Raw genomic sequence first — 19639 nt, forward strand, 5'->3', positions numbered from 1 at the left:
AAGACAAAGCAAAAATGAGCCTGTCTGCCTGCCTTCCTTCCTTCCTTCCTTCCTTCCTTCCTTCATTTCTTCCTCCTCCCTCCCTCTCATACTCTCCCTTTCTCCCTTTCCCTCACACCCTCTCCACCCCATTTTTTTCTCTCTCTCCCTCTTCCTTCCTTCCCTCCTCCATTCTTCTTCCTTCCTTCTTCCTTTCCTTTCCTTTCCTTTCCTTTCCTTTCCTTTCCTTTCCTTTCCTTTCCTTTCCTTTCCTTTTCTTTCTTTCTCTTTCTTTCTCTTTCTCTTTCTTTCTCTTTCTCTTTCTTTCTCTTTCTCTTTCTTTCTCTTTCTTTTCTTTTCTTTTCTTTTCTTTCTTTCTTTCTTTCTTTCTTTCTTTCTTTCTTTCTTTCTTTCTTTCTTTCTTTCTTTCTTTCTTTTCTTTCTTTCTTTCAATTCCACCTATATTATGGGCAAGACAGCCAAACTAGCTGAGAAAAATTTCCTATCCTGCACATTTAAACAATAGGGGGTGGCAGAAACCACTTTGCAGGCATTCTGATAACAAAAGCAAGGACACAACTTGTCACAATTGTTAATAGCAATAACCATTACAACCATTTATTGACTGCTCTTGGGCCAGGTATCGTGCTAGTATATTGCATAATTACTCTTACTTCTAAAAAGTAGGTATTTTTCTACTTTGAGGTATAGATGAGGAAATGGATATTGACAGGGTTTAAAGGTCATCCAGATGTTAAGAGGCAGTCAAATTTGAAGCCGGGTGTGTCTGACTATAAAATCTAGGTTCTTTCTACTTTTTCCATGCTTCCTTGGATGAGATTAGGAGCCATCCAGCATACACAGTAAAAGAGGTGTCTAGTCCCCCAGATTAATGCATTGGGGAACACCTTCATCTAAGTCCTTGACTTGCCTCAGGCCAACTCCCCAACTCTGTTAGATCATTAAGGCCTATTAAAGCATTAACCATGGCCCTCCAGAACTTCTGATGGCTCTGCATTTGGAATGGTGCCTTTTGACACATAATACTTATGACAACTGTGCCCAGATCAGAGAGACCACAATGCCCCAAGGGCATTCTACCACTCCAAACCTAGCAAACCATCACAATGGGTTTTAACACTGATCTGACCATCTCCTAAGTCTGCAGCAAATTTTCAAAGTGGAAAATATGCTTTATAATCCCCAATCTTCATTACCTGACCTCCCTCCCACCTATTTTAGTCATATTCATTTGTTCGCCAAATGTAGGGGGAGTATCTGATAGCTGACAGTGACTTACAGTTCACGTGGCTTCAAAGAGCATGTTTCCATGGCACCCAACACCCATAGCCAGAAGGCCAAATTGGATCAACTCAGTTCTGGAAAATGCCTCTGGTTCCACATCGGTCTGTCCGCTTTGCTTCTTCCTTCTGCTTTATGATCTCATTTCTTAAATGTAACCCCTGATTTTGATGTTTGGACTCAGCTCTCCTTGCTCAGATCTGGTACTTTGTCTTAGGATTGGGTTTCAAAAATGGTCCTCCCATCATAGAAACAGAAAGTAGAATTGTGGTTACCAAGGGTTTGGGGGAGGGTGAAAAGGGAAAGTTGCTGTTCTGGGGTATAGAATTTTAGTTTTGCAAGAAAAAGTTCTGGAGATCTGATTCACAACAATACGAATACACTTAACTGCACTGTGCACTTAAAAATTGTTAAGATGGGAAATTTTATGTTAGGTATTTTTTTACCACAATAGAAAAAAATACCAAAAAATTTTTTTAGTGCCCAGAAAAAGAAGTTCCCTCCATTCAGGTATTTTCCTAAGAGCTGCAAACTGACCTTGCTACCATTATGCACAAATTAGAGCTGACTTTAAAGGACGTTTACTCCTCAACATGTGTTCCAGTTTGGAACCTTGATGTTGGCTCCAGCTATAATAACAATTCACTCAGTACTTGTACTAGTAAGAATGTATGTTAAGATTGTATGTTTTAGGGGTGCCTGGGTGGCTCAGTTGGTTAAGCATCCAACTTCAGCTCAGGTCATGATCTCAAGGTCTTTGAGTTTGAACTCCACTTCAGGTTCTGTGCTGACAGCTCAGAGCCTGGAGCCTGCGTCGGATTCTCTGTCTCACTCTCTCTCTACCCCTCCCCCGCTCATGCTTTGTCTCTGTTTCTCTCTCAAAAATAAATAAACATTAAAAAAAAAAAAAGAATGTATGTTTTAAACATGGTATCCATGGTTCTCAAACTTCAGTATGCAGTTAACAATCACAGGCTTATTATAAATGTATATTCCAAGGCTTACCCCAGGCTTACTGAATTGGAAATCTTCCAAGGCTGAGGCCCAGCAGTCTGCATATTCAGTCAACTCTATGTTATTCTGATACAGGCTGTCCTTGTACCGTGATTTGAGAAATTCTGCTTTGGAAGGTATGCTGCTTTTAGGGCAAAGGCCAAATGTTTAATTTTATTTTCTCTTCTATGGCTCAAGCTCAGAGCTTTGTACTTAGTAGGGACTTACTTGTGGTTGAAAAAAACACAATAAAAAAAGTATCTGCTACCCTTGTCCAAATAAAATATAATCTGTAGCATGTCTTTTCTTTCAGAATTAATTGTGCATTAATACTTGGTATTTGAGCAAGCCATATAAGAAGGAGCTATAATATGATGCAAGTTCAAAATATGTGGCTTTAGTGTTTAGTGTTTTGAAATCCAGGCTCTCAGATCCTCTGATCTCATATAACTCTAAAAAGTCATTTCCTTCTTGAACTTTTTATCCCTCTTCAGCCTTTAAATGAAAATGAAGCATTCATTCCTGGTTTCAACCTGACTTACAGCTTCTAATCAATGTTGTTAATGAAGTATTAGACAGCATTATGATGTACTTCGTTGTGTAGTCTGTCCACACAAGAATAACTGTGAATATGTGTTTAAAGTTCCATGTACTTGAGAATTTAATTTTTTGTCTGAAGAAAAAGAAGTTCATTTATCTAGTGAGCAAAGCAATTTGGAATTGCCTCATTTAGATAAAATTCATAATTTTGTTTCTAGTGGAACATTTACATATATGATATCACAAAAATGTTCAATGGCAGCTTTTTACTTGGAAATTAATAAGGTAATTTGTTCTTCATGCTTGAGAGGAATTTTGCCTCTGAGATGGGCGGTGGTCTGTGAAGGCTTTCTGACCTTGAGAGTCTGTGAATTTATGCTGCCAGAGTAATTTCTTGATGCACTCAATATTACTTGGATGTAATATGAAATGTAATTTGTTCCCCACAGAGGACAGAGTTTGTAGCTCAAAATTTGCCTATGCAAAGTGAATTTCATAATGGTTTTATCTCCATGTATTTTTAGAATGACATCATGCGGCAGAACTATAAACATTCAAATGGAGAATCAAAAGTTGGGTCAGATAGTAACACCCCAGTCAATTTGGCTTTTAACTTTTCTGAGGGACTAATATACATTCTCTTTCTTCCCTGTATCATTTTATTATGATGTCCACAGTAGCACAGAGGTCACCAAATGCTTGGTATGAATATAACCAGGATTTGTGGCATTCTGAAACATTTTGAGAGACTTGGAGGGTCAGGTCGAAAGTCACAGAGGCTTAGAACTAAAAGGACCTCAAGGATAGATCCTGAGGACATTCAAGTATCTGAGTTGCTCACAAGTGCATGATGGTAGAGAGATGCCTTGCTTCTTTCTCAAGGCCGTACACTTCCCACTGCTTTGAAGGAAGAAAAATTAAGAAGTTGTTTTGTCTATTCTGTCTTTGGGTAACAGTGTCCTAACTATTCTTTAGTAACATACCACACATTACATGTATTTGTTTCTTCTTTCTGTGTCTTTTATTCATTGTGGCAGACAGACTCTAGGGCAGCTGCCATGATCCCCTACCTCTTGATATTCACACTCTTTGATCTCCACCCTCTGAGTTTGGGCAAGACCTGTAACTTGCTTCTAACCAACTGAATGCATCAAAGGTAATGGAATATACATGGTTATATGTATGAGATTACCTTACATATGACTGTAAACCATCTTGATAGGAGACTCTTCCATAGCCTGCCTGGCCAGAGATGGCTTAGCTGGGTCCACTTCCTCAGAGTCTTATAAGGCTTCAGTCAAGGTACTGGTTAGAGCTGTGGTTTTATCTGAGGCTCAACTGGGGAAGGAACTGCTTCCAAACACATGTGATTGTTTGCAGTATCCATTCCTTGCATGCTGTTGGTTTGAGGGCCTCAGTTTCTTGCTGGTCAGTAGAAGGAGGCTACCCCCATGTCCTTGCTATGTGGTGCTCTTCAGAGGCAGCTCACAACAGGGCAGCTTGCTTTTTCAAAGCCAGCAAGGAAGAGACAGACTCTTTGTCATATTGGATATGGTCAGAAGACTCACTTATTTTAATTTTTTTAATATTTATTTATTTTTGAGAGAGACAGAGAGAGAGAGAGAGCAAACAGGGGAGGGGCAGAGATAGAGGGAGACACAGAATCTGAAGCAGGCTCCAGGCTCTGAGCTGTCAGCACAGAGCCCAACAAGGGGCTCCATCTTATGAACTGCGAGATCATGACTGAGCCAGAGCTGGACACTTAACCGACTGAGCCACCCAGGTGCCCCAGAAGACTCACTTATTTTAAATTGCTGTATCTATTTGGGGTGAATTTGCACCCCATGATTTATGTTAAATTCTAAGGCTTGTGATCATGTTCACCTTGACCATATCAATGTAAACCCATTCTGAACCTTTTTCATTAGTTATATAATGATACGGTTCAGGAGATTGTGGAGCATATTGACTGTATTGTGAATTCAAACAAATGTACTATGTTTTTTTAAGTTTATGTATTTATTTTGAGGTGGGTAGAAGCAGAGAAAGAGGGAGAAAGAGAACATCCCAAGCAGGCTCCGTGCCCTCAGCGCGGAGCCCAACTCGGGGCTCAATCCTATGAGTGGTGAGATCATGACCTGAGTTGAAATCAAGAGTTGGACACTTAACCAAGTGAGTCACCCAGGCCAAACATACTGTATTTTAAGCAAGGAAATTGTATGCACTATTAAATTATCAACCAACCTACCACTTGGCCTTTACTAGACCAGAGTGACTATCAAAGCAATAAATTTTAATTTTTGCTTGGCAAATCAATTTCACTGCCATGTTCTTTCCCCTCCTTCCTTCCTTCCTTCTCTCCAAATGTTACACAAAAATAAGGTAATATTTGGGCACCAATGCTCTTGGAATTTATGGTAATCTCTTATCCCCCCCCCCCCCCACCCCGCTGCTTCAGAAGTATGTCATGCTCTGTCCCTACAGTCATCTGTTTTCTTTTCTGCATATTTCTTCCCAGTGACAGCTTTGCTTCTCCTTGCTTCCAACAGTGATTAGCTCACAAACTACCTTATGGTTGAGTCCAAAGGCTTTGCCCAAAGGGACACACAACTGGCAGAAACAGCAAAAAGAAAGTGTCCCTGTTTCAACATTAATAGGAAAACTTTTACCACAGCACCAATTATAACTTCTTTAGTTACTATGACATCAGATTTTAGTCTTGACAAAACTGATAAAGCTCTAGGCATTTATTATTGGATAGTCTCGGGATCCTTTATTTCCCCCTTCATTACATGGAAACTAGCATTGTTTTATTTTAGGTGCTTGGCAGTGACAAAATACCAATAGAGGTCAAAGCCAAATCCAGTGAAGGAAGGCAATCTGGTTTAGATTTTCCCACTGAACTTCACCAAGGCTGGGCTTCTCCTGCGAGATAGTCTGAACTGTTTGATTTCTGCCAGCATTATTGTAATTTTGCAAAGTAACTATAATATTATTGTTTACTGACAATAGTCTAAGTAAAAATAAACTACTGGTGAGCACAATTCAATTTTAATGACCTTAATGGGAAAGTTTTATTTCTATCCCACTAAGTATTCTCATTCCTTCAAAGAATGGTTAACTTTTATGTCTTATTTTTATAATGTAGAACTCCTTCCTAAACTTCAACCATCTTTTCAGTGTTTCAACTAGAATTTAATGTTAAAGTTTATTTTATTATTTATTTTTGCGGCAGGGAGAGGCAGAGAGAGAGGGAGACAGAGAATAAAAGTAGGCTCTGTGCTGTCAGCACAGAACCCGACACAGGGCTTGATCCCACAAACCATGAGATCATGACCTGAGCTGAAATAGTCAGACACTTAACCAACTGAGTCACCCAGGCACCCCATCCTACTACAGTCAGAGGTCCATCCTTTACCTGCGTCCTTTCAATTCATCCTTCCAGGAGTTTTCATTCATTTTCATTAGTATGATACAATTCAAGTCCAAGGAACACAGTTCCCCACCGTGTGGTCGTCACCTAGCACTTCTACACGTTGTGAACAAAGCCAGGCTTTTATTAAAGGTATCTATAAGGCATTTAGGTGCAGTACATTCAGCTTGAACAAAAATATGCAGATTTTTGTTGCATTTTGTTTGGCGACTTTGGCGTGGGATTCCTCTGTACTGTATACACTGAAATTCTTTGTAGGTGACTACAATAAAAAAAATGTATTTTCTTCTACTTGCAAAACCCAAATAGTGGAAGAAAGCCGCACATTACCTTTCCCCATGAGGCCTTTGACTTTTTCCCCTAATGCCTTTTGAGAGAGTCTATCATTAATTTTAGATTAGGAGCACAGGGCCTCTCTGTTCCCATAAAATGTTTTAATGCTTCATTTCTAGAGATGGGCTATATGGGGAGCTCTGTGAAGCTGTTCTTTGTGAGAAGTAAAATACTTCCTCACAAAAAGAGAAGTAACGTTTCTGGTGAACAATGGAAGCCTGGCAGATGTACTTGGTGTTTGAATCAGAGTTCATGCTTTGCACATGGGAGCATGGTTTTCTCCTAGAAACATACTACCCTGTGTCTGCCCATTTCTTGCCAACGTCAGCCTGTGTCCCCTTTAGCCGCTTCACTACACTGCAGCTGTTATATCCTGACCACCATGGACTTCTTTCGTCCTTTCTGCCATTACAACAGGGCCATTCACTCCTCACTTTCTGTCTCTTTTTTAAAGAAATCTTTTCCTCCCCCTCTCTGCCTGGGAATGTATATGCTCTTGCTTTTCTCTCACCAGATCTTGCTGAGCTCATTGTTTAGCCTATTCTTTCTAATATACAGGGCTTTGCATTAAGGCTACAAATGAACAAGAAATGGCTGGGTCCAAAAACAATAAATCACTAAACAAAAGCAGGGAATGGGACTTTTTTTTTTCATCTAGAGACTTAATTTCTTCACGTTTTCTTTGGTTTCATCTTTTTTTTTTAATGGTTATTTATTTAGTTTGAAGTGGGGAGGGGCAGAGAGAGAGAGAGAGAGAGAGAGAGAGAGAGAGAGAGAGAGAATCCCAAGCAGCCTCCACGCTGTCATTGCAGAGACCAATGCAGGGCTCGATCTCACAGACTGTGAGATCATGACCTGAGCCAAAATCAAGAGTCAGATGCTTAACTGACTGACTGAGCCACCCACGTGCCCCTGGTTTCATCTTATTGCAGGCAACTTGTAATTTTCAAACATTCATATTAGTAAAGTTGGCTTTGACTTGATCCATTTTTATCAAGACTACCCCAAATGAGAGAGAGCTTTTGTCTCTCCCTTAAATACCATCAGCTTGTTTTTTCACTGCTTTTGCTTCTTCAGCTGGCTTCTCCACAGCAATAGGGAAATTAATGTGTCTTCTTAACATTGTATGTAAAAACTCTTCGAGTCTTCTAAAAGTTTTTTAAATGTTTATTTTTAAGAGAGAGTGCATGCACGTGTGCACAAGCAGGGGAGGGGCAGAGAGACAGAGAGAAAGGGAGACACAGAATCTGAAGCAGGCTCCAACCTCCAGGCTGTCAGTGCACAGCCCAATGTGGGGCTCAAACCCCCAAACCATGAGATCATGACCTGAGCTGAAGTCTGACGCTTTGGCACTCCATCTTCTAGTCTTCTAAATAGGAGTCACCAGCATAAAAAGGATTTAGAAGTTTTCCTTATTCTTAGGTAAAACAAAATCAGTTGTCTAATCCTGTTCATTTTTTTTTTCATTTTTATTTTTTTAATCAAAGTATAATGGACCAGTTTCAGGTTACCACATAATGATTCAATATTTGTATATATTATGCAATGATCACCACAGTAAGTCGAGTTAACGTCTGCCATCAAACATAGTTCTAAAATTTTAGTTTTTATTCTGCTAAGAACTCCCGAGTTCTACTCTTTTAGCAACTTTCAAATACACATCACAGGGGCGCCTGGGTGGCTTAGGCAGGTGAGCATCTGACTTCGGCTCAGGTCATGACCTTGCAGTTTGTGGGTTCGAACCCCGCATCCAGCTCTGAGCTGACAGCTCAGCTTCAGATTCTGTGTCTCCCTCTCTCTCTGCCCTTGCCCACTTGCACTCTGTCTCTCAAAAATGAATAAATGTTCAAAATTTTTTTTCAAATACACATTACAGTGTCATTAACTATAGTCACCAAATCCTTTTTAGAAGGTGGGATATTAGTAAGGAAAATAATTTTATAGGCCACTGCTTCTCATACTTCAGTGAGCACCAGAATCACCTGGGGTTAAGATAGTTGCTGGGCCCTGCCCCTGAGAGTCTGATCCCTGTGCTACTGAGTCTGCTGGTCATTAGACAGCACGTGCAGCACGCCGAGTAGCCCCTCCAATCAAGAGATTCTCTAGCTTCTCCTGGATTGCTTCTCAAAGTGTTCCCCTAACACAAAGAACAAATTGTTGATAGTAAGTGTGGAACGACTGACAGAAAATGATAGATAATCAATAGGTAACTAATAGAATCATGTGATGGATCTTAAGTAATAACAGTTTTTAAAATTTTGTCGTTGGGGAGCCTGGGTGGCTCAGTCGATTAAGCGTCTGACTTTGGCTCGGGTCGTGATCTCATGATTCGTGGATTCAAGCCCTGCATCAGGCTCTGTGCTGACAGCTCAGAGCCTGGAACCTGCTTCGGATTCTGTGTCTCCTTCTCACTCTCTGCCCTGCCCTTGCTCATGCTCTCTCAAAAATAATAATAAAATAAACATTAAAAAATTAAAAAACAATAAAGTTCTGTTGTTAAAATTAATAAGTTTTTACAGCATGGGTGCACACTACAAAAAATAAAAGGGCACTAAATATGTATATCACAAACTGATCTGTCCCCACATTCCAGATCCACACTCCCACTTTGCCAAATCAACCGTGTTTAAGTATCTTGTTTGAGTATCTGAATTTCACATTTTGAAAGAAGTTGAGAACTGCCCTCCACATAGTTTGTGCCAGTTTATACTTCCATCAGCTGTTATGGGGATGCTTATTCCTCCACACTTGAATGGTATTAGGCAATACCAAAATTTTGACCTGTCCGTCTGATGTATGAAAAGCAATATCTAATTTTTATCTTATGTTGTATGTAATCATGAGAGAAGTTAAACATCTTTCAGTTGCAAAACTGTGGATAATCTTTAATACAGATGGGCGACCAGTCTATAAACTCAACTTCATAATTTCTTTTAAGCAAAAGTGTGTGCTTTTCTTGTTCACCTGTTGATAACTTCCTTTTGTTGAACCTTGTCTCCAAAAGTATTTCAACTACTTTTGAATAAAAAGAAATAAGTTTGGTGGCCCCTGTGGTCTGCCCTATCCCTCATTTCCCCCAGGAAATTCTATTTTTAAGCCATTCCTTTGGGAAATGAACGAGGTGACACATGTTTGCTGATGGTATTTTATACAGAAAATGATACATCTCCAAACCCAAGCTTTCCTTATGGGAAATGTCAATTTAGCGAAGTGTAGATGATAGGAAATTAAACTTTGACTCTGGTACCATTACGAACGCTGAATTTTCCTCAGCTTGTATTCACTTGAAAGAAACACACACACACACACACACACACACACACACACACACACACACCTCAGACTTTTTGAAATCAAATGCATTTCCTGCCTTCTTCTTTCCTCAGTGCTCCTACGACCAGCCTATTTATAGCCCAGAAAAGGAAAAAGCTCCACTGGAGGCAGGAAAACTAAGTTCAGAAAGAATAGGAGGAAGTGTGCCTGCCATTTAGCCAAACAACCTTTAATTCATTGAGCTCAAAGCCTAGCAGCTTCACTGTCGTTGTTAGGCGTAAACAGCTTGCAAATTTGAATTTTTTTTCTCTCCCCACTTTTGACCAGCACTGGGGCATTGAAGGTGATGGCAGTGTTTCAGAAGCCAGAACAGAAATCTCTAGGTGTTTGCACACAGGGAAGAGAAACTTGTTAGGGGTTGGTGAAGTGGAAAGAGAAAATTCAAGAGAGGAATGAGCTTGATATGATTCCACGTCTGTGAGTTAAGGTAAGTGTCATTTTTAAGACTGTTCATTGTTATGTCTATAAGGGATATCATGAGCAATGGATAGTAGCCAGAGACAGTATATATGCTTTGAAGGCAGGTCCTCATGAAAAGCTCATAAGCTTATTTATATTTCTGAAGAAATATAGAAATCAGTCTCAGTTATGACATATTCAGTCTTTAACAATGATATATATATTTTTGAAATAGTATTTGTTTCCTTAAGATAGCTTTATCTCCATTAAGCTTTCTTCAGTTTCGTGATCACCAGGGGATTAAATAGTATAAATACTTTTGCTGAAGATCATTTTTGAAAAATGATTTCTAGGATTTGTCTGTTTATTCTCTTCAAAGTGCTGATTAATGATCATGTACCATTTCTTTGATCAATACTGGTTTAGAATATATTTAAATCAGCTCTCAAACTTGAGAAAAGTTACTTAACTAAAAGTTAAATTTTGTAGAAAAGTAAGTGAAGATAAAGTTGTTGTTGTTGTTGTTGTTGTTGTTGTTTTCAACACAAAGCTTCTTCTCTGGGACATTCATTTTCAGACAAAGGAGGACTTTCTAGAAGCACCAAAACAACACTGAACAGCTATGGTGATAGAAACTGTTCACCCTAATTTATTTACATTTAAGTTAGGATTTCAAAACATTCAATTAGCATGCATTTTCCGAGTGACCTGAAAAATGCCACTAGCTTTGGAAGTGGAAAGGTGGAAAGGTTAAATCCAAGAACAGTTGATGCTGCCCACAAAAACTTGGAAAGCTCCTAGGGACATTCCGAATTCTTTTAACATTCCTTGCCATCAGACAAGCACATTTGTTGAAATGATGCACCATATTTGCATCCACCACTGATGACTACCCCCCATTTGTGTCCTGCAGTAACTTGATTGATGCCACAATGACAACAAAGGGATACATCTCTAGTGGTCTGTTGAAAAGAAAGAGCAGAAGGAAACGTTGGCTGTTATTTTGGCTTATCCCAGTTCGAGACTGGTATGTTTAGAATCTGTTGCAAGAAGATAGCAAAGCTGGAAGCCAGAAAAAGCTGAGCCAGCCAGATTGTAACTGGTGCAAGGAGCCAAGACGTGGCTGTGGCTCCATGTGGACTTGACTGGCTGTTCTCCTTCCTAGGAGAGTTTAAGCGTTATTAGTATTTTTTTTTTGTTTGTTTAGAAAAATTACAATCCATTCCTTGGAAACTGTAGCAAAGTATAGTATTTTTGAATAGAGAGAACCAGTTTTCTTAGTTGCTCTGAAACCATAAAAATAAAGACAGAAATAACATAAATCTGGGTAAATATGATAGATCTGAAGAAACAAGTAAAACAAACTCTTAGCACTTGTTTCCAAGACACTCCAGTGCCACAAAGTCAGTTCTGCATCCATTGTATTTTTTCCACCAAGTGAAATCCAGGGTAATCTGATTAATTTCCACTCCACGTGAGACTAGTGATAGAGATGCTGCTTACAGTGGTCTTGGTTTCTGTGAGTGTTGAACTCCCTGCCCTTACAGTTTCAAAACAACCTTTTCATTTGAAAAATGTATATTTTTCTTTTTTTAAAACATATTTTTAATGTTTATGTATTCTTAGAGAGAGAGAGAGAGAGACAGTACAAGCAGGGGAGGGGCAGAGAGAGAGACACACAGAATCCGAAGCAGGTTCCAGGCTCTGAGCTGTCAGCACAGAGCCCGATGCGGGGCTCGAACTCATGAACCGGGAGATGATGAAACTGAGTCGAAGTCGGTCGCTCAACCGACTGAGCCACCTAGGCACTCCCAAAATGTGTATTTTTCACTTGTATATTTACATTTTGAGAATAGAAATGTTTTAAATACGATAGAAGATTTAACTAATAGAGACAATTAGGAGTTATGTGTTTTATTCTAAGAACATATTTTTTTTTCACTTTGAGAAGTCGTATGCTTGGTCATTGGTTTCTGGATGCCCGCAGATGGTCATAAATGTGTTCCTGCAATGCTAGTTATTTAAAATAGATTTGGGGGGGACTGTTTAATAGTTTCACCAGCTTCTTGATTTTTTTCAAGCTCCTGAGTGTATTTTATGTTAGAGTTAGCTAATTTTGAAAACAAAATTAGGAGCTTTTTTTTTTTTTTTTTTTTTTTTTAGCTTTTCTATTAATCAAATAGAAATCCGTTGTTTGGTTTCCAGCATGACTCTTTTTTTTTTTTTTTTAACATTTTTATTTATTTTTGAGACAGAGAGAGACAGAGCATGAACGGGGGGAGGGCCAGAGAGAGAGGGAGACACAGAATCGGAAGCAGGCTCCAGGCTCTGAGCTGTCAGCACAGAGCCTGATGCGGGGCTCGAACTCACGGACCGTGAGATCGCGACCCGAGCGAAGTCGGACGCTCAACCGACTGAGCCATCCAGGTGCCCCCAGCATGACTCTTATTTACTGTGTGTTAATAGGTGACGTTATCAAGCCACCTCTGGCCCTCACATTTAAATATAAGTGAAATCAGATTATTGAAGAGATAGTGTGAAGTGGTGACAAATTGACATGTCACCATGTGTAACCCATGACTTGTAGGATGCGTTGAAATGGAGTGTGGGGCGAAGCATGCCAAGGTCAGGCAGCTGGACCCACCTGGCCTGATGCTGTGGGGATGGGGGGGTTGCATATTGGTTTTAGTGTGTCTGGGAGCACCTCAAATCCAGGTAAGTGGCCTCTGGAGGTTTTCTTTCTCCTCTGCCCTCATCCCTTCATGCCCTATGTTACAGGTTTACAGCAGCCCCACACCACACAAGCATATTTATGAAGTTTTCCTACTTGCACTGCAAACTTTACCTTTGATAACTCAACATTTACTCAGAGAAATGGAATTCTATAGGACACAAAGCATCTTATACCAAATTAATGATTAATATTAACCAAATTAGGGGCGCCTGGGTGGCTCAGTCAGTTGAGCGTCCAACTTCGGCTCAGGTCATGATCTCGCGGTCCATGGGTTCGAGCCCCGCGTCGGGCTCTGTGCTGACAGCTCAGAGCCTGGAGCCTGTTTCAGATTCTGTGTCTCCCTCTTTCTCTGACCCTCCCTTGTTCATGCTCTCTCTCTCTGTCTCAAAAATAAATAAATGTTAAAAAAAAATTAACCAAATTAGTGATGTACATAGTGGGTACCAGTAAGGAGGTTCTCCTGACTCAGGCAGGTTTCACGGAGGTATGAGGTTGAGCTGACCTCGCAGGCAGAAGATCTGATGGTACTGTGAGAAATAAGTGTCCGAGACGAGATTGGAACTGTGTACGTGGGCAGGGATGGGAATATTCTTGGTGTGCCCAAGGAATAGTGTTGTCAGTTGAAAAACAGGATTCCCAGTTACATGTGAATTTCAGACAAACAACAAACTTTTTTTGAGTGTAAGTATCTCCGATTGCACTGGTGTGTATGAAGCCTACTGCATGGGACTTACTTATTCAAAAATATTGTTTGTTGTTTATCTAACATTCACATGTAACTGGGTGTCCTCTGTTTTCATTTCCTAAATCTGGCAACCATACCAGGGAGCTGTGTGTCAACAGTTTGACATAAGCAGGGGCAATAAGCATAAGGGGCAAGAGAGAAGCGTCTGGAGGAGGTTGGGGTCAGACTGTGGTGGGACTGTAATGCCAGACAGAGGGGTGCAGAATCTAATTTGAATCCCCTGGGAAGCCAGTGAGGGGCTTTGAAGAAGGAAATGACATCAGTGAGATTTGCCCATTCAAGGCAGGACCTGGTGGGTCAAACAGAGCAGGTTTCTGATGCCTGGTGACAACAGAGAGAAGGAAACCAGATGGAGACACATTAGAGAACAAATCAACATGTTTTGTAAACTAATTGGCTATGGTTATAGGAAGAGAGGAAGTGTTACAGAGGATGTTATGTTTTACTGTCTATTCTAAGAAATAGCCAATCAGAGAGGTAGCAGCAGGTCAGGGAGTTAGCGGGGAAGATGAGGATTTTGGTTTCAGGCCTACTAAATTTGATGCTGTGATGGGATAGTCAGGTGGAAAGAGTAAGTGAACAGCTGGAAATGGGAAACAGCTTAAGAGGGAGGTGAGAAGCAGAAGAGATAACGGCCAGCATTTCCTTTTCTGCTAAGCCTTTCATGTCCAGTGTCTTGTTGAATGCTTACAACCACCCATGGGCAGGTTGTATCACTGGCCTCATTTTATGAATGAGGAAACTGCAGCTCAGAAAGGTTAAGTAACACGTTCACCACCAGCTAGCTAGTGAGAGACAGGTAGAGAATGGAACGCAAGTGTGTAAGAGGCCAAAGCCCACATGCCTGCTAATTCCCATGGAGAACAAGGAGGATCTGCTCTGGATTCATTTTTTGCATCTGCAGAGATCTAAAGGAACCAACTTTCCATGCTGTTATCTGATTATTATTATTATTTTTTTTTTTTTGAGAGGGAGAGAGAATGCATGAAGAGGGGAGAGGAGGGGTAGAGGGAGAGAGAGAATCTTAATCAGCTTCCACACTCAGTGTGGAGCCCTCCGCAGGGCTCTGTCCCACAGCCCAGGGTCATGACCTGAGCTGAAATCAAGAGTTGAATGTTCAACCAACTGAGCCACCCAGATGCCCCACTGTCACCTGAGTTTTAACTGGATTCCTGGTCTTCAATTTTTTCTAAGTGTGGTAGCTCTCAGAGTTATGCACCTTTTAGTTAATCTCCCCGAGGAAAAGGGAAGAGGTTATACTCAGATTTTTGTGTTTATTTATTTGCACATTTATTTCCAAAATTGGTTTTCCCTTCAGTGCCTCATTTTTTACTTTTCGTCACCTACCTGGTGAATTAAAGATTATGCTGCAAACAGGCCAGAGAATGTTGAACTCCTTACTCTATCCTGGGTTGCCCTCTAGTGGCTGCCTTAGGTAACGACGCTCAGGCCAGGCAGGGACCACGCAGGCAGCCCCTGCTCCTTAGGAAACCAATAGTTCAGAGAATCACTGCAGAATCATCTGTGGGTTCCTCAGTGGTTTGGAGGCTAGTTGTGCTAGGAGGTTCTGGAAAAGGACTTCGTGGCATTACGTACCCCCTTCCAGCTGGCTGGCCTGAAGGGCATTTTGAATAGACCAGTGTTATATTTATCTTAAACTTCGTAATCATTAAAAAAAAATCACTTTTTTATCTTGTTAGGAAGGCACATATTATCAAGTTTGGTTATTAAATAGCTTTGAATGCACCTATGTGATTTTGTTGTTAATAAATTTTCCTTTTATTCCAAATATTTACTTCAAGATACACAATATAGTTTTTAGTCAAAAGTGAATAATCTGTCTTTGAGGAATACAGCCTAAGGAAATATTCATAGATCCAGACAAAACTGTATATAAAAGAATGCTTACCTATTTGTAATGGACAAATTTTGGACAAATATACAGTAAAACCTTGGCTTGCAAGCATAATTTGTTCCGGAAACATGCTTGTAGTGCAAAGCGCTTGTTTATCAAAGCGAATTTCAAGAACCGTTGGCACAGTTGTGATCATGTGATGTTTGGCGTCCCATACTACTCGTATTTCGAGACATCATTTGTTTATCAAGTTAAAACTTATTAGAAATGTTGGCTCATCTTGCGGAACACTCGCAGAAAAAGTTACTCGCATTCCAAGGTTTTATTGTACAAAACAAAAATAAGGAAATTGTTGAGTAGTATTCCACAATGTGGAATTTCATATAGGCATCAAATTACATTAAAATATTTAATGTTTATACTAAATGCTGAGTGAAAAAGAGAAGGCAAAAAAAGTATATACATGGTATGATCTCACTTTCTTTTTTTTTTTTTTTTTTTTAATATTTTTTTTTCCAACTTTTTTATTTATTTTTGGGACAGAGAGAGACAGAGCATGAACGGGGGAGGGGCAGAGAGAGAGGGAGACACAGAATCGGAAACAGGCTCCAGGCTCCGAGCCATCAGCCCAGAGCCTGAGGCGGGGCTCGAACTCACGGACCGCGAGATCGTGACCTGGCTGAAGTCGGACGCTTAACCGACTGCGCCACCCAGGCGCCCCTCACTTTCTTAAGAAATATATATGTTTACATGAAAAAGCTGAGAGCTGAGCATTTATATACCAAAATATTAACAATAGAAGTCTCTAGTTGGTGGGATAATGGGGATTTTTATTTTCTGCTTGTTTCCAGGATAAGCATGTTCCCCAAGATAAGCATGTACTACTCTTATAATCGGGAACAAAAAAACAGTTGTGTTTTGAAAAAGCGGAGAGCTGAGTGCCAGTGTTCTGATTTCTTGCTGTCATGGCTGACAATCATGTAGGTGCTAATTCAGCTCCATTTACGGCCTCTCTGCCCAGTCAAGAGCTGTATCCTGTTTGGGACAGCATAATTCATTGTAATGGAAAAGATGATGATGCACTAGCCTGGTCTATGACTTCACTATATTCATCAGCAACAGGAAACAAAGACACACACTTTTTTTTCATTATTGTTTTAGTAATAATTGACAATTGGAGGAAATGAATGGCAGAAAACAATTATGGGCAGACAAGATGGTCAGCAGATCAGACTGGGAAATGCAAAGGGGCCAGTCTCAGTTTTGTTCCTACAACGATTTCAGAACATTACAAAGATTTTATTGTTTTGTTTTCAATCCACTCCTGAAATCACTGTTGTTTTTACCAGCAGTTACACAATTCTTTGCTGGCAGCAGTGACCCCCCCCAATATGTTTTTGATTCAGTAATCCGGTAATCACACATCAAGGATTTGGAACTGAATTTTTTATGTATATCGATACTCAGGGCCAGTGTGAACTTCTCCCTGTGTGTGTCCACTAATAACGCTCCTTTTTAATAAACTGGCCATTTGTGGCCCATACATGAAATTTTAAATGCTTCATTTTCTATTAAACTTTAAAATATCAAATCCATATTTCTCTTTTCTGTGAAATGATCCCTAGTCTTCATTTGAACAGCAGAGGGTTGGGGGTGGGGGTGGGGAACAAACAACCAAAACTCAAAATAAGTGAATTCATGATTCACTCTCTGGTGGAATGAGCACAATTAGTAACCGCTGAGCTGAAAATGAAGGCTGCATTCTCAACTAGGAAAGAGCTAAGTAAGGTAGGTGTTACATACACTGTGGTAACATTTCTCCACCCTAGTGGCTTCTGTCTGTGAGCATAACTTAACTGTCCTGCTGGGCACTGTTAAAATTCTTAGCATGGGGGAACTACACATGCAGGGCGTGCTTTAACCTGTACTCCAAGTCATATTCTTCTCAGATTAGCCTGATTTGGAGTAAAATTCTGCAGCAGCTCTCGCTTCCAATCTTAAAAACCTCTCACTGGTCATGCTCTTTGTTGTGGAGACCTCTAGACCGGTGCTGCCCCATAGGAATATAATGTGAGCCACAACTGTCATGCTATGTTTTCCAGTTGCCACATTACAAAGATAAAAAGAAACGGAATTAATTTTTTAAATAGAGTTTATTTTACCCAATATACCAAAACATTATCATTTTGACACACAATCAATATAAAAAGCTATTACTGAGGTAGTCTACATTTTCTTTTTTCGGTACTAAGTCCTTGACATCCAGTGTGTACTTTGCATGTGTCTCAGTTCAGACAAGGCTCATCTTACATGCTGAATGGAGTCAGGTGCCTGGTGGCCACTGTAGTAGACAGTGGGAATCTAAACAGAAGACCTATAGTGCAGCCACAGTAATGTAAATGGCATCTGAAATTTGGGCTGTGAGATCCCACTGTCTGTCCAGGACTCAGCCTTCTCTTCTGTGATGTACTAGCAAGCCACTCGAACAGGGATCATCTGCAACTGAATAGTTGAATAACTGAAGAGCAAGAAAAGATGGCCAGTTTTTGACTTTTTGCCTATTAGATCCAACTATTTTCCCTGTTAGAACAATCCAGCTGTTCGTTTAGACTGTGTCTGTAATGGATTCCTCAGTTGAGGGTAGATAGGGGTAATAGAGGTTTTTAAAAACTCCCAATTTTTGAAATCTGGACTATGTAATTGTTAAGAAACTTTATTTTATAACAATGTTTTCAAGTGAAGTTAGGCATAGGAATAGATTCCATTACACAGCCTAAAACTAACTTCCAGAAAGCATTATGAACATCGTGTTTCTAATAATGCATGCAACTTAGCACAAAGAAAGAAATCTTTAGTAATACACACACACACACACACACACACACACACACACACGCACACACACGCACTCACACACACACACTCCTAACATTGTGATTGCTTGCTGATGTCTATTGTGCATTCTGCCTTGTCTTATTTGAAGAGAAGGAAGTATGCTTCAACAATCTTGTATAACTACTATGCCCTGGGGACTCTCATGCCAGTCAGCTGGAGCGATAAAGATAGCTCTGTGTGCTAAATGTAGGGATCCAAAAATAGAACTAGTGGAAGTGGATAAAACTACAAGACATTGTAGGTTCTTGTGGCCCCACCAATGGCAGGAACCTGGACACAAGAGCCCCAGAAGTCCTGGCGGCAAGTCCCAGCTCCCTAGAACGATCGTCGTTTGGGTTCATTGCTTATTCCGGGAGGGTTTGTTTAGGAAAGCCAGATTTAAAGCAGTCAGAAAACTCTAAAATCAAATGTACATGATGACCATCCATCGATTTACAAATTGGTAGTGCTCCAAAAACTTGTTTGTAAGAATTTTCTTGGCCTTCGGAAGTAACTTTCCATTTTCCCCATAGAAACAAAGTCATAAATAGTGACTGGGTATGTGCACCTAAAATAACATATATTCTCAATGAAATTGTTGCAATGTATTTACTATATATTTGCAATGTATTACATTAAGTAATTCTTCTTTATTAATCATTATTATTTTATGAATACATGTTAGTTAAATTATTACAAGGCATTAAAATTTTTTTTGAATGCTTATTTATTTTTGAGAGAGACGGACAGAGCACAAGCAGGGAAGGGTCAGAGAGAGAGGGAGACACAGAATCCGAAACTGGCTCCAGACTCTGAGCTGTCAGCACAGAGCCCAAGGCAGGGCTCAAACTCGTGAACCGTGGGATCATGACCTGAGCTGAAGTCAGACACTTAACTGAGTGAGACACCCAGGCTCCCCTATTCCTATGCATTTTAGTGAAATAAAATTATTGTATCACTTCTACATTACTATATCATACATTAATAATATGTTAATAATTACACTACATTAATCCATAAATAGTATATGAATAATTAAAACAAAAAATATGCTGAATTAACTCAGAGTCACCTTACATCCAAAACATGGAGCACTGGAAGAGGAGCTAGCAAATGTCT

At 40.0% G+C, this 19639-nt stretch overlaps 1 protein-coding gene across 7 annotated transcripts in view; it reads left to right on the top strand.

Moving 5' to 3' along the window:
• The first annotated feature begins 10045 nt into the window (after nt 1–10045).
• The window catches only part of RASGRP3 (RAS guanyl releasing protein 3), a 108051-nt gene continuing 98457 nt past the window's right edge, over nt 10046–19639 (top strand). For 4 of the 7 annotated variants that reach the window (XM_058683011.1, XM_058683013.1, XM_058683012.1 and 1 more), the window contains exon 1: nt 10050–10340. The gene's annotated coding sequence lies outside the window, so the exon portion shown is untranslated. Of the gene's footprint in view, nt 10341–19639 lie in introns of all 7 variants that reach the window. The other 3 variants (XM_058683016.1, XM_058683018.1, XM_058683017.1) reach the window with 3 other exon arrangements.

Source organism: Neofelis nebulosa, chromosome 9 (genome assembly GCF_028018385.1).
Source record: "Neofelis nebulosa isolate mNeoNeb1 chromosome 9, mNeoNeb1.pri, whole genome shotgun sequence".
Classification (NCBI taxonomy): domain Eukaryota; kingdom Metazoa; phylum Chordata; class Mammalia; order Carnivora; family Felidae; genus Neofelis; species Neofelis nebulosa.